The following is an 11,286-nucleotide window of genomic DNA, read 5'->3' on the forward strand; positions in this document are numbered from 1 at the left end:
AGACACAAGCCTGTTTATGGAGACTGTTCACTGATATTGGGCACACTGTGGCAGATTTGTTTTTGTACTGGAATTTGCTGCGACTCCATTTCGGCCCCACTAAAGTGTCCTAGAATGGATAATGAGGGAATTGGATGGCGCTTTGCCTAAGCTGTAAAGCTTTCTCCTCAAGGCAACTGGATAGGAGGATTTTTCTCCTTGTGGCTACAGTTTAGTGCAGTGCACCATCCAGGCTGCGATGTAAGGAGGTAGACCTGGTTCTAGACCAGTACAGGGGGCAGTATTGAAATGGTGACATTGTTTACAACAAAGTGAATTTCATAGGCACAGCAATAGGCATGTTTCCAGTTGTGGAAGAAGTATTCAGATCCTTCACATAAACACCAATACAATAAGGTAAAAATACTCTGTTACAAGTAAAAGTCCTGCATTCAAAATCCTACATAAGTAAAAATACCATCAGCAAAATACTTGATAAAATAAGAAAAACTGCAATCCATAAATTCTGAATGCAACTGAATTGGCGCAAAAGGTCCACTGTATGCTTTTTGTTTCAACAGTGGATCACTTACACTGTAATCTTTGCTGTTCTTTTCTCTCTTTTTTCCTGTTCATTATCAGCTGAGCTGTAGTAGCAGATTGCAGTACGAGGCATGGCGTTCCACAAGGAGGTGATAGAAATTGCTGTCACTGCTAGAGGAGGCCTTTTTTGCATTTTATAGCCAAACTAAACAGATGAGATTCTGGTAAGTGTTGCAGAGGACTGCTTAGTGATCTATGTTGTTAACACAGTCTTATTGATATAATTAGGTGGCCTCAGATTACGTTTGTTGAATAAAAATAATCCTACTTTAAATATTTCAGAATTTGTAAAAAAGACTAACTCTATTAGATATAGACGATATTTTTTAACACAATTTCATTCTACTGATCCCAAACCATGAATGGGATATATAAAATAATAATAATAGAAAAAATAATCAAAAATATGAAAAAAAAATAAAAAAATAAAAAAATTATAGAGAGCAACTTCAGAAGTAATTTTAGTTACACTGCATCCTGTTTACTATTGCCTCTTCTTTCTAATAGATGGTAGATTGTATGGTGCCTCTGTGATGTGCACAAGTAACAACCACACTGAACTTGAGAATGGGAGTCATTAGTCTTTTTCTGCTCTGCTTATTTTAGATAATCCTGTGGCACCATCTTCTCTACTAACTACAAATCTTGCCATCAGTCAACTTTGCTTGTTAACATGTCTCAGTATTGTTCATCTGCGTAGCACATGCAGATTTGGTGATTAATCTAGAAAGACAATATTTTGAAATGTTATTGGGTGTGGAATATAAACAAGCACATGATGTATTGTTTTTATTGGTTGATGGTGTCTGACAGTTTTGTCACAGAAAATGCATTGCTTCTTTTTTCCCTAAATCCATCATGAGGAATATAAAGACATGTGCATAATAATGAAACACATTTATTAATATGTACTGTCCCCTGGAGTCATATGACAGTGAAATGGATGACTGGTTTTCCTTTGCATGGATGGTATAGGCCTGTATATCGCATGTGGCGGCAGCTGAACAGGTAAATACGGTCTACATGGATGAGCTCTCACCCACACAAGCTCAGATAATGGCCTTGCGAAGCTCACAGGAGTTTGATGGGTTCATTGTCGGAGGAGGAGCCATTGACTCAGGTTATATTTAGATGCACCCACAGGCAGCAAGTTGCTTTTGTCCACTGGTTTGAGCAAAAAGAGCCGAAGCTCAGTATTCCTTAGGGTATTTAGTGTGAGTCCACTGGTTGTTTCTGGGACTTGTACTAACAGACAAGAAAGACTTTTTGATTTACGCTGTAGACTTTGCCAGCTTATACAGAGATAGTGAATGGATAGTAGAAAATGTTTCTTCAGCCCCAAATCAATGGTGAATTGATCCTAATAAGTATTGTTTGTGCAGCCAGAGCCTGATATACCTTATTCCTAAGTGCCATTGACATCCATTGTTGCCAAAAAACTATCGGAAGCATATCAATGAGCCACAACATTGCAGTGGGTGACAAGTTCATTCATCATGATAAACATTGGCACTGTAAATTATTTTGTGATAATACACCATCATATATACACCATCCTGCTGAAAATACTCATTAGAGCGCCAAAAGTATGTTAATCCGCAATTGAAAATAGTCCCCAACAAATGCACAAATGCATGTATTCGCTCCCTTTCGAGTGATGTCTATTAAAACAAGAGTTGTTTAAGGAAATTACTAAGTACGTAATGAAGCTGTATATTTGTGACCTGTTTTTATAGACCTACATCTTCAGTAGACATGAATGGTCTTGGGCGCATTGGACTGAGTGCGAGAGACATGGTAGGGAAGTCAGAGAGACAGGCTGAAAATATTTTGGTTTTGATCTTTTCATGTCATTGGTTGACAGTAAGAAAAATAGAGAAGAGGGTTGGGTTTTGTCTTTAAGCCATCGCCAGTCCCCAACGATAGCGGCCCATGTGCTTTAATTGTTTTTTATTAATAATTATTAAAAATCTAGTTGTCACTTCATATAAAAGGAATGTATTTGGGTTTCATGAGCAAACAAACTGATAAATTCTAGTTTTTCTTATAACACATGCGCCACAATTTTTTGTGGACAGCTTTTTGACAGGATTTTTCATGGCAGACTCATTTTCAGCCCCTGCTTGCAACCACAAATGGGCATTCTCCATCCTGATGTTGCATAACCTCCTTGCCATTGTGATGGAGTTGCTTCCAAGCTGTCTCTCTGGGGCTTGATCTGTAAGGCGCTTCACATGTCTGCTGTGAAGTCTAGAGCAGCAGCATGGTTGGACTGGGAGGATTTCTCTCCTTAACAAGTCCATGGGCTTTAGTCCAATCACCAACACAAAAAAATAGATGATAACTCTTTTATTTTCCTCCAATGAGGGAGAGCATCCTCTTGTGGTTACCATTACATACCAAATCAATTATCTATGCTGCTGGTTGGAGGCTTCTTAAATGTGTTTTGCCCCTTTATTTACACGAGTTGTCTAATGGTGGTGTAGAGGGGGTTTTTCAAACCCTTTCTTCTAATCCTCAGTATTTTTCCTTTCTTCTGTTCAAAACTGGGATTTACAGACCATCTGGGACAGCAAAGAAGCTTCTAATAAGCAAAGTAAAGAGCGATTTCAGTGTTAAAAAAAGCTATGAAAGTCATGATTTCTCTCAATCTCTCAAATATACATTCATTAATGATGTGCAGAAGAAAACTGATGTTTTCTAGATTTTTTTTTTTAGTTTAGTTTAGTTTCTTTAAGCTTGTTTTCCACACACGCAGTTCCTTTTTGAGATTCATGCTGTCATACTTGTGGAAGTGATTGTTGTTTTTAACCAATGGAATATGTATGGCCTCACAATATTGTTCTCGTCATGAATATTACAGTGGAAGGTTGTGCATTTGTGAATAGTATCTTGATCAATTCTAAAGATTTGGGACAATAAGTATCCAAATGTTGATGTGTTTCCTTGGTTCCCATTGTTAGATCTCAAAACTGCCCCTGTGCGGGGAGACAATTTCTCATCAGGCACCAGCAGCCACAGCACCAAGCTCATTCACAGAGGAGTCCGATATCTACAGAAAGCCATCATGAAATTGGATTACAAACAGGTAAATGCTTCATTTTTTCTCCGCAGCTGACACTTATCCGCAGAATTCCTGGTCCCGCTGGTCATATTGCTTTATTTACCAGCCGATGTTCATTTTTCATTCATGGGAAGCAGTGACATGTTTTCCTTGAATGACTGCCTGCCTGGAATTTTCTGAAGTTGTTTTAAAGAAATCCTACAACTTACTAGACCTCTGTTGTTATCATATTGTTAATTAATTCATGAAATTATTGCTCAGTAATAGGTGGAATGATGCCTGTGTGTCCTCCTTTGTCTGTGAATTATTTAAGGCGAGTCACCAAGGTTCAAACTGAAATGTCACCATTTTCTGTTACATTTCACAGCATTTGAGAAATCTCATTATTCTCAGCTTGTGTTTTCTTTAGGAGCCTTATTTTGCTATCTGTATGAACATACAAGGGTCCTAGAGGTGAGCAGGAGAAGAGACCAATTAGTGTGAATCGCAACTGCCTAGTCAGCAGCTTGACAGTAAAATCAAGGCTGTACTACATGTCTTGGATGAAACAGAGGGCAAATTAAAGCAACAGTGTTTGGGCCGGGAACTTTATACTTGTAGTCGCAATAATATTTACCCCCAAAACCTCTAATCTCACTCAGGTCTCAAAATCAACTAATAACTAACAAAACAGCAGGAAAATCAATTTTGGTTCTTTATTAAGGAATAAAATGTTCTGATAGCAGTAGGATAAGGTTTACTATAATAGGTCATTGCTGTCATTCAAATATGCAGACAGATTATGTTTAATTTATTACTTTAACTACCGAGATAAAGGCTGAAGAATTAGAATTAAAATTAGCTGAATAAATAAGTCGATTAAGTCATTTTTTTAAAGCAAAATATGCCAAAAATTCACTTGTTCCAACTTCCAAAATGCAAATTATGGGTGGTTTTCTTATTCCTCTATGATAGTAATGGAAAATCTTTGGGTTTTTTGGGAGAAATGAAAGCAATTGTTATTTCAGCCCTAATTAAAATATATTTTAGTTCTGACAAATGATCTATTTCAACTTTTCTGTCATGATTGGTGAAAGGAGCCCATGTCTAGTCCAGTTTGCGGACTACACTTGTCTGTCGCTTCAGGTGTACAAGTAAAACCTATGTTTTTTCTTTATTTGACATATTCTCTGATAATTCTTCACCTCATATACCAGAAAAAAGCAGTAAACTTTTCCCTTGATAAACCCATGGAGTTGGGAAGATGGAGAAGTTCAGCCGAATGGTGGTAAACTTTACAATCATCTTTGGCTGAGAGGCCCATTGAAGTGTAAGGTAAAGGAACAGTGTTCCATGGCGTCTCTGCACCATCTCGCCTTTGCTCTCTCAGACTTGGGTGAACTCAGGGGCCTTGATTTGATTGGTGCAGCCTTGAATCATAAGCTTTAATTGCACCTGACATTTAAAGCTTCTCTCTGGTATTTAAAGCAGTGTACAGGTGTGGCTCATTACTAAGAGGGGGATAGGAGATTTTCTGATTTCTCTCTCATTGCTGAGCTGTGGCAGCGTCTTAACTCATCATGCTGCCTGTCACCATCCCAGAACCCCTCCCTCACTCCCACAAAGCCATATCTGACCCAACTATCATCAGTCAAAGCAGAGTTCATAAAATGATAGGCACTTTTTTAGTACTGCAACACTGTCATAGAGAAGGAAGCTGCAGACAGTATTATAGGGAATAAAAGAGTGTTACTGTGGTAACATATGATCCACAGCACATATTACCAACCCTTCAGGTGTTGAGTTTCTCGTTGTATTGCAAGGTATTCTGCCATGCTCATGAAAGACAAACTGATTAGAGCCATTGCTTATTATGATGCTCAAACCTCAAATCGTGAAATATTTTCTTGAACAGTACATGGTGTTCTGTGTAAATTATAATGCAGGATGAAAGTATAAAGTATGAATCACTTTGTGCAGTGTTAAAAATTAAAGCACTTATCACAGCTGGAGATGCTGGTAACAGCAATCTGACTGCAGATTGTGGAATTCTAAATCTCTCTTATCTGTTTCATATGATTGCAAAACTTGTTTTTTCTTGTCTTATGTGAACAAAAAGTTTAAGTTTAAATTTAACTTTCAGGACAACAGAATTTTGTCTGCAGTAATTGCAACATGTAACATATCTATAAAGCTGAATGGCGCACTTGAAGGCTTGTATGTTGCCATCAACACTCATAACCCAAACATACCATAAACACTTTTAAATTTAAATAGATTTAGTGTTATTCAATTGAGAGCCCTGCAGCACAGATGTCTAGATCAGTGTGTTTGGCACCAAAAAGAAAAAGTATAATTAAATACAGGTTTTGATTGTTATTTTTCCATAATCACAAATTCTAGAGTCTATGGTTTCTAAGTAAAATATCTTGTGTCTCACACAGTCATGTAATTGCTGTGTATGTGAGCGTAAACAAATTAGAAACAACATTTTTTAAAAACAGAAAATAGCCAGTGGGCATTGCGTTCCAACCAGTCCCAGGATCCATCTATCTCCAGGCTAAACGTGCCTCGTGTTGGCATCAGAAAAACAAAGCATATGTTGATTGTTAGCCAGGGTGTACATAGCATGTCCTGTTCACTCAAGGTCTCCCTTGTAGCTGCAAACTCCCAACTTTGTTTCTCTAGGCTATCTGTCAGACTTCATTTAGCATTTGAGGATATGTGGATTCCCATGTACTGCAAAAAGGCAACATACTTCTCAGGGAATACGGCCACTTTCTGAGCAGTGATCTGTCAACCTTATTCATTTAGCAGAAGTAAGTAGGAGAGGGGGGTATTTTACATGAGCTATTTATATTTGTTCAGTTTTATACCAGCAGATTTAGAAAAAAATATCTTTTTTACCTCTAGAAAGCAGCAAAATCTGAGAAGAAAAATAGGAAGCTATGGCTAGAATTTAATAGTAATAATAAAATTATGAACTCTATCATAATTAGTGTAGAAAGCACAAAGGAATAAAAAAAATTAAAAACCTTAGACCACTTGCATGTATTTAATATTTCCTCAAGCTGTCTTTTCCACCCCTTTTCCCATACGCAACTGGGTACATTATGGCAGTGACATTTTCTGTTCTGACCTTCTTTACTGGAGATCGGGCCTTGACTGCTCGGGTTCATCTCCTCAGGATTTTTCAAGCCATCATGGTCAGATAGTTTCAACATGTAGACATTATTTAGCCTTAGAAAACGTAGTCTTTGCAAACATATAATTTAGTAAGAAATGACAAACAGATTGTCAGTCTTCATACACATAAATCACACAGACAAATGTCACAAAGGGACCTGATAAACTGATATTATATTCATAGTTCATTCTTTAGTATTACATACTGTATGTTATGTTATATAATACTGAGCTTAATCATTTTTCGCAATTCTGCACCGTATTTAAACTTTATACCTTTAAGGAAATATTGCCGCTTGCTGTGTCTTTATGTACCATTCAACTGTGCACTTCATTTCCGTGCTAGAGGAGTAATTGACAAAAGCATCTGGGATAATAACTCCATCTCCCGCTGTACCTGTAACAATTTAATTGGACAAGTCAGCCAACCATCTCTGGCTCTATGACTGGGAGACATGAAATTCATTGTCATTATTGTCCCTGTCATTTTGCAGCATTTTGTCCAGCCGCAGAGTTCCTCTCACTCCACTGAGTTTTGTACCTCCAGGAGGCTGGAACGAGTGGTGGTGTGAGCTGAGCGGAGGTAGGGGCTGGAAGGGAGGGAGGGGAGAGGAGAGGAGAGGAGGAGGAGGGCTCCTGTTCCTCCAGGGAGCTTTGATGCTCATTTAGCTCTGGTCTGTCATTCAGCCATTTTGGCTTTTAATTGCTGATGATAATTATCATCATCATTATTATCTTCATCGGTGTGTCAGGTTATTATAGCCATGCTATGCTGTTTGTTCATAAATCCTGGTATCGGATCTGAATAATTCTTGAATTCCTGACATTTAATGTAGTATTAATACTCCTGTTCTTTGCCCGGTGCCAGTCTGTGACAGGCCCACAACAGAGAGCTGTGAATCACAGGGTCAGAGGTCATTAGGAGGCTCAGCAATCATTGAGGATCAGACACTGCCTACTGGTGCCGGGCCCTGCTCAGGCCTGAGCTGCTTGTGAGTATGTGGGTATGCGTGTGCACACACACCACCGGTAGCGTAAGTTTGCTAACCATATACTATAATGGTCACATTCACCCTACAGAGATGAAGAAGTGGATTCCATGGTCTTCCTAATACATCATGGCAGGGTGCATACTCTTGTATGTAATTCATTCTAAAATGTGGCCTTTAAATCTGTTGTTTTCTTGTTTTTTTACTTTTTGCTTTCAATTTATTTATTTATTTTCCATAGTGGGGGAATGGCTTCGAGCATGCCGTAGCATTAAGCAGAGCCCACCAGCTAGCTAGCCTCAAGTCGCTCAAACGTAAAATAAATCAGGGCACAAAGGACCTCGCTCATTCCTGCAAAGTAGCAACATTTTCCCTGGCCAACAACGAGGACTTGAACTTCCCTGGCAATAACAAATAGAAAGAAAGTCGCCCGAGACACCAACATTAAAAGTGATTAATCATCTCTATTCTCTCTTTACTTTTGAACCAAGGGATTGTCCAGCAATAAATCTTCAAAGATGTACATAAGAATCACTTCCTAATGAAACCGGGCTTTGTTCATTTGTCACATTTTAGACCCTTTCATTTAAATTACAAAACTTGTGACCTTGTGACTCTGAATATAGATCTCTGGTATTTTAGAGCTGAAGAGGGATTAATCCATAAATCTTGATACTAGATTTCTCTGTTCATTAAAAGGATTCTGCCAAGGGATCTTCAGCTGGAAAAGCAGATCAGCCGCTGTCAGGAGCTATTTACTGTCATAATGACATACTGAAAAATGTGATTATCAGGAGAGAGAGTCATTGTTTTCAGTGATCGAAATGATGCGGTTTTCTTTTTAAAACGTAGAGTGTCAATGATTTATTGTTTTTATTCCCATTTAAATTTGTAAAATGTGTAAAAATCTGTGTTATGTAAGCAAGTAGTAGAAAGCCCATACAAAGAAAAAAAGTGAAAAAAAATCTTAGTGGTAACAAAGCGTCCTCTAAAGGCAGGTATAACACACTATAACATGTTACACATAAGGGCAAAAAACAGCACACACTGTCAAACAACAGGTTCGTCAGGTCCTACCTCTGCACTGCTGGTATATTTAAGGCTTTGATGCGTCTACTGCTTATCCCCCACATTCCCTGCCTTTTCCCGAGGACCAGTTCTCCTTCCCAGTGCAGGAGAGGGGAGGGGCGGAGTGGTCGGGGGCCCACACTCAGGCCAAAGGGCCACTGTGCACTGTGGCTTTAAGTGCGCTCCTTGTGTGGCCGGAGCAGCCATCGCGCTGATGCAAAGTGACAGGGACAGATGTGACATATCGGTTCCGACACACTTCCATACCACCAGTCACAGGCTCGGGGTGACTCACATCCCCCTGCTCTGGTCCTGTCCCCCCGCTGCAGGACAACACAACGATGCTCGAATGAACCTCGCCATCGCCCTCACTGCTGCCAGGTATGGGGCTGCCATAGCCAATTACACTGAAGTGGTGCACCTACTCAAGAGGGCAGACCCTCAGACGGGGAAGGAGAGGGTCTGCGGAGCACACTGCAGGGATGTGATCACAGGTAAATCCAACAAAAGCCGCTTCCTTCCTCCCTGCCTCACTCTATTCCCACTCTCTCTAGCCCTCACAACAGGGGCCCTCCCAGCAACTCTTACTCAGTGCTAGTTTGCACATAGTCATTGCACATCTAATGCAGGGGCTTTTAATATTTTATAAGCTTTTTATGGTGTAGAGGGCTGCTTCAGATCTTGTAGGGAGGAACATAAGACGGAATTAGCGGACTCCAAATGGCCTTACTTACCTTTTAAATGTCATGCATAGGGCCGGCTTTAGAAGAATAAAGCAGTTAAGGGTAAAAGATGGTATTCTGAAACATTTCATGAATAACCAAGATTTGAGGATCTCAACACATGACCACCCCCTGATGTTTTAAAAGATGGAAGTATGCTCTTGGAGGAGATGTCTCACTTTAATAATGTGAGAGGAGGGCCTTACACAGGGAGGGCTTAGACTGAAAGGATAATAGAAACAGTTTTGACATCATTTCTTTTTTCTTTGAATTTTTCCTATTTTTTTCTTCTCCCTCACAAAAACATGAATTTCAGGCCTAAGACCTCGTCATTCCATTTCTCCTCTTCCTCCTTCTTAGCAGTGGCAGCGTCAAACGTCAAATTACAAAGGGTAGTCCGTCATTCACCTTGTTGTCAAAACAGATCATTTGCTATCCTCATGGTATCTTTTGATATGCGTACCATTATATACTGTGGCTCGTCAACATCAAGCATCACATTAACAAACATTTCCCTTCCACAATTTCAAAAGGCTTCCTCAGTCACTGCCACCAAGCTGCTCTGTGACACAAAGAAGCAAGAGGGAAATTAGGTATGTCTGTTTCCTATTAATTACAATCCTGGGAAGTCTCCCATGGACACACTCGAGCCACTCTATTACGGAGAGAGGGGGGGCGTTCGCTGATAAATTAATAATCCGGCTTGTCACCAGCCACAGATGAATAGCCCCTGGTGATTGATGCTGTTTTCTTTCATAGGGCAGGAATTTGATGTCAGAGCCAAATGTGTTATCAATGCCACGGGACCTTTTACGGACGAGCTGCGGAAAATGGATGATCAGAAGAACCCCGACATCTTTCAGCCCAGTGCTGGGGTGCACATCGTCATCCTGGGCTATTACAGGTAACTAACGGTGGGCCCCTACGTCTCTGTCAATGTATCACCTGCTCCTTAGCACTGCCGTCTCATCTGTTCATTAGCCAGCACAGGCACCAGAGACTCCTCAGCCTCTGATCACAAAAGCCAGGCTCTTTTCGGCAGCACTGTTGGTTTGGGTGGCTCAGAGCAGGTGTTTAGTAAAAATGATAACCACAGCTAAGGACTGTCATGTAATTATTTTGTTAACTGTAAGAGAAAATTTGCATCTTCTGTGTGTAATTTAGTGTTCCAGCCTGATCAAACATAATTTCTTCTTGTGGGGGTTGCAACCATGTTCTGATTGGATTCCTCTCCGCCTCAACCGGAGCTGGGATTTCGGCTTTCTTGTTGATGCATGTTATTTGTGTTTGCAAGGGAAGAAGGCTACTCCCGTGACCCAGCCTTCCCCCTCAGCTATGCCTGTGTTAAATTGAGTCAGAGCCACATGCATGTGTTTTAAACAGGACAATATGTGCACCCTGGGTTGAGGCTAGGGGAGCAGCGGCTGGAATTGAAACCAGCTGAATTAATCTCCTGGAAACAGCGCTGACAGGAGCCTGATTATGGGGTGTCCCTTCAACCAGCCCGGCCCGCTCGTGCCCTCCCCTCCCCAGCAGACCAAAGGTTAATGCAGTCCTCTTGTTTGTTCCCCTCCCTATCCCTTCACCCGCCCATGCACATAAGGCGCACACACACACACACACACACACACACACACCTCTGGTCCTGGAGCTCCTGCATCCTGTCACGACATCTTCTTACTGACCTGGGAGAGGA

Source organism: Xiphias gladius, chromosome 16 (assembly GCF_016859285.1).
Source record: "Xiphias gladius isolate SHS-SW01 ecotype Sanya breed wild chromosome 16, ASM1685928v1, whole genome shotgun sequence".
In the NCBI taxonomy this organism is placed as follows: Eukaryota; Metazoa; Chordata; class Actinopteri; order Istiophoriformes; family Xiphiidae; genus Xiphias; species Xiphias gladius.